The sequence below is a fragment of the Neopelma chrysocephalum genome, unplaced genomic scaffold (assembly GCF_003984885.1).
Source record: "Neopelma chrysocephalum unplaced genomic scaffold, ASM398488v2 Primary Assembly neopelma1_66, whole genome shotgun sequence".
In the NCBI taxonomy this organism is placed as follows: domain Eukaryota; kingdom Metazoa; phylum Chordata; class Aves; order Passeriformes; family Pipridae; genus Neopelma; species Neopelma chrysocephalum.
This window is the reverse complement of record NW_020897725.1, coordinates 7,021,378-7,026,147: the sequence shown is the minus strand read 5'-3', so window position 1 is coordinate 7,026,147 and position 4,770 is coordinate 7,021,378. Positions and strand designations below refer to the sequence as shown.

The 4,770-nt window shown below is 40.4% G+C and overlaps 1 long non-coding RNA gene across 1 annotated transcript; it reads left to right on the top strand.

The window, feature by feature from the left end:
* The first annotated feature begins 913 nt into the window (after positions 1–913).
* Positions 914–1,288, top strand: LOC113968217. Its single transcript, XR_003534431.1, has 2 exons — positions 914–993; positions 1,187–1,288. It is a non-coding gene; the product is annotated as an uncharacterized LOC113968217 (long non-coding RNA).
* Positions 1,289–4,770: the final 3,482 nt, after the last annotated feature.

Here is a 4,770-nt window from a genome sequence, read left to right as displayed (position 1 = left end):
TTTATCACCCATAGCTCGCTCCATCCAGTCTAGACTCCCTGTAAAATGCCACCTGAGGAGAGCACCATGCAACAACCAAAATGCACCTCTTCGTGAAGAGAAATAGCAAATTAGAACAGTAAAACGCTTCACTTAATGCTGAGCTTGCATTTTTCATCTTTCTCAGTAATCTTTCCAACTCCACTTGGGAGTTAAACAAAAGTAAAGGAAACCCTTGCTTTCCTCTGCAGTCTCTGCTGCAAACCTATCTTATCTCCTACAAAGAGACAACAAAGACAGATTCAATTTTGTCTTAGTGTGAAGCCTATTGCCTCTAAGTCAAATTCATCAGAAAGGCTTCGAGTGAAAGCATAAATTGATGTCAAACTTAGTGGTTCTTTAAAGCCTTAGAGTCTTTAAATTTGGAAGGTTCAGAGATCAGCCATAAGGAAGAGCAGGGAAGCAGCTCGTGTTCCCCAGCCAACATAGCACTTCTGTGTGCCCCGTTCCCACCTTGCATAGTGCAAACAGGAACAGCTCCAGGAGACTCAGTGGATGGACTCTGTCAGCATAAAATGCTCTCATAGAGTCTAATATGCCATCATTTTTACGATCCTCATTACAGATAAGAAACCCTGGCAAATAGGAGGAGCAGAGGCCTGAAGTAATGAAGGACACATGGCCATCAAAATACTTCAACCTCACAACTCCTACAGATACCTCAAGTCTTTGGTGGATCATAAGACCCCTTGTACATTGGCATACACTGTCAGCAAGTGATGTAGTTAACACATTTCATGTGCAGAGGTGTTAATTTTGTTCATGTTTTTTTGTTGTTCTATTCACATTTAGTCAAATAAGAGTCATAATACGTTACTAATGTTCAGTTCTCCTAGATTTTGATAAATATTTTTCTTTTGCAAATAGCTGACATCTGCAGTGAACTGAGTGGTGTATAAAAGCTGTATGAAGATCTGCCTGCTCTGAAGAACTTGCACTCCAAGGACTTGAGAAGTAAAAAGAGGAAAGGGATAACAGCAAGTAAACAACAAACTACTGGGGCCTAAAACTTGCAACTAACCAGGCACTGATAACACAAACTGTTAGAAACACAATAGACTTGCTGAGACTGGAAGGTGACATATTTTGTACTGATACAAGGACACAGTGTTCCACACCAATTTCAATTCACCTCTCTTTGGCACAGGATATCATCAAGGTTGAGAGCTTCGCAGGAATCAAAGAGATGCAAGATTGTATATAAGTATCAAGAATAGGCAGAATTATAGTAGCAAACCCTAAAGAAAAAGAAAAGAAAGAAAAAAAAAAAGAGAAAAGAAAGAAAAGGAAGACCTGCAAAGCCTCCTACCTCCAGGCGTAAATGAATTTTCCACCCATGGAAACTGAGAGAAAATTTCTCAAAGGTTAATTTTCAAATTGCCACTAGCTGTGAAACTTCTTGTCTCCTCTTTTGAAGCAGCTGGTGCTGTCTGCTGCCAGCTGCAGAAGACTGGCCTTCATCAACCTTGGGTCTGACCTGCTCTGGCAATTCTCCTTGTTGTATATATTGCAAGTGGAAAAAAAAAATCTGCTGTCACACAAGAAACCACAGACAAATATGTTTTAAAAGACAAGGTTATCCTTTTCTCCTTCCTCAGTGAAGGCTTGGAAATAGAGCTGCTTATATCTGGGATTTTCAAACATCCCAAATGTTTAGGAAGTAATGTATGACCCCGAGAAGTGTGATAAAAACAAATTCTATTCATCTTGTACATAACAGCACAACAAGGGAATATTTAATAAAAAAATATGAGTGCAATGAACAGAATTTGAAATTGCCTTAAAATCTCATCTCCACTTCGACGATTAATCAATTTCAGCAGCCGCTTATTGCTTAATGCACAGCACATCAACAGAGATTATTGCTGAAACAACAATTCCTCTTAGTCAATCCTAGCAGGGGCTGAAATTTTCCAGAGCAAAACAAATTATTCACACTGACGGGCCAATGATTGTCTGTAGAGAAGGACAGGTAACAGAGTCTTTTCCAAAGACAAACACCACACACATTTTGGACCGCTAAACGCGTCAAATACGTTATCTTCTTTCAACTTTGTAAAACACCAATGCACCAGTTCCTAAATGCACTGTGACTTGCTAATTCTCCTGAAACAGAGGATAATTATATTAACAAGTGATAGAACAGATATTATTTTCCTAGCTATGAGAAATGTGGCTCTAAGGCTCATAAATACACTTCTGAAATCTCTAGCTGAAATCCTTGCCTCATTACCCACAGCTACTTTCTGTACAGGACTCTTTTATTCTGCATATGCGTTTTAAACACCAGATCTGCATCATTTGGTGGAAACTGGGATAGTTCCTCTGATTTCAATAGAGCTATGCCAACCTGTATTGCCTATAGATCCAGACAGGAAAGTAAAAAGAGAGATGAGACATAACTGCTGTTTTAAGCATTCAGAAGAAAGTTTAAACACTTAATGTTAGGAAAAGAAAAAAGCCAGAGGGAAGGATCCAGATACAAAGCTGATTTTTCTCTCTCAGGCCTTTTTTTATACAGTGGCAAGCAGGCAGCCCCAGACCTTTATTACCCGTCTGCCTCAACCTTTCCTAGATGGAGCATTTTGCAGGAGGATGCCAGGGTCCTGTGGATGTGAAGGTCTGTCTCATGTACCCAGTCCAGGAATAAAGTGGATGACTCAGAGTGCAGATGGAGACTTTGAGCAAATCAGAAGAAACTTCACTACAGAAAATGTCGGCAAAAATTTTGGTCCATACCACAGAAATTAGGCTCTTGACAAATGTATGTTAAGAAAAACTTACTGCCATTTATTTTCATCAGTGTCTTTTTTCTACCTTCTGTACTAAACATTGATTATTCTCTGCAACTTTCACATCTGCTTCTGGCATCTCCTGTGCTACCTACGTGGTAACAGAAATCTTGCCATGATAGCCCTTGAAGGGTTTATTAATTCTGGAGCTGTTCACTAACAGAAGCACTTTTAAGTACCATAAAAGTTGCCCATGCTCTTTAGAGACAGTGCAACGGCAATCCCTTATTGTATATATATATATATATATAGTATATGTAAAGAAAACATTTTTCATTTAAGAAAAGCAGTAAATACCATCTCTCTCTTTGTTATGTGAAACAGATCCTTGAAGAGACTGGTTTTGATGAGTGTCCCCAGCTGTGGGTTTGTAGCGTATGAAAAATGGGGGAGAGCACAGATGTGTAAATGCAGTTAGTGCAGCCTCCTGAGAGGTATGAGGAATTCAGTCTCCTTGATGGGGTTTGCTCCTTCTGAGGATACACTCTAAAACACAGACTTCTCTGTAGTATAATTACTATTTTTATCTGCAATAATTATTACCAAAAAGAATGAGTTTCAAAGAATGCTATGCAGAGAAAAGTCTACAGCTTCTTCATTATGGGTCATTAGTTTGTGTAAGGTCCACGGTGAGTGTTGCCCCCGTGGTCAGTGCTTATAACAGAGCCCACATAACGCAATATAACCATAGTAAAAAGGAAACCCAAATATTTTCATGTGACTGGTATGAAAATTGCCCCCTCCCACAGGATGCCCTTACAGATGGCTTTGCAAGGCCCTGTTTCGGCCCTAACTCTGATTAAAGCAGGTGCTCATCTTTGTGCCAAGAAGAGTGTCTATTGTCTGCCTTATAATACCAAAAAGGTTATTCAGGTCTGAAAACAATGGTGAACAATGGCTCTTGAGAGGGCCAAGCAGCTGCAAAAGAGGAGGTTATCATATGCCAAAGCACATCAAATCTACCATAGTTCCGTAATGGATCCCAGGACTCAGTTCAGAGGACTGTAGTGCCATAGGGGACAAATCTCCTAGTCACTACAACCAACTGACTGTACAGTATCATTCACATCATGCAGTATATATCCTACACACAAACACATGCTCAGCATGCATTTATAAAATCCCAAACACTGTTTCTGGGAAATATTCACATCTCCTCCACTCCACTCCTGTCGTTTAAAAACCTTCAACAACAGTTAAAGCAAAGATCCTGGGAACTGACTTGCTGAAGAAGACCACACAAAACTGAAGAATGACCAACACAGAGCCCACGTGCTCCCAAATCAGGCAGCCTTGTCTTGAGTCAAGGTCAAGATAAGACTCTGCAAATGCAGTGCTCACCTTGGGAAGTAATGGGAAACACAGGTGTCCCTCCAAACTCAAGCATCTCTGCCAAAGGCTCTGGATTTTCAAGGAAATACGACCCAATGCCACCAAACAACATCAGTCATGACTGCAAGCAGAGCCAGGGGTGACACCTGCACTTCTAAGCCTCCCTGCAACTTGTCCAGAGAGTGATGTATTCCATGGAGCACCTGTCTGACTCACTTTTCCCAGCACAACAGTGACTGATATTCCTTGGTTACTTTTTCCTGACACATTTTATGTTGAATAACATTAGGTACACCTGTGGTTCATCATACTCAGTGCTGTAGCTGTTCCTGATACTCTTGCTTTGAAGTAAAATAGTAGGAAACCAGCGGGAACATTTTGTCCCAAGAGGATGAGGGTTACTTTGCCTTTTCTTTTATTCAAATCCTTTCCTGCAGCTCAGAGGAGCTTTACAAATGAAAAAGAATAAAAAACAGGTACTAAATTCTATTGAAAGCATGGGTAACATTACCTAACAGCAGTCCTGCATTAAGCTGTTCTTTTCAAAGACAGGGGATTGTACTGGGCCTAAGTGGGAGACGGGATTAATTTTCTTCATAGCAGCAGG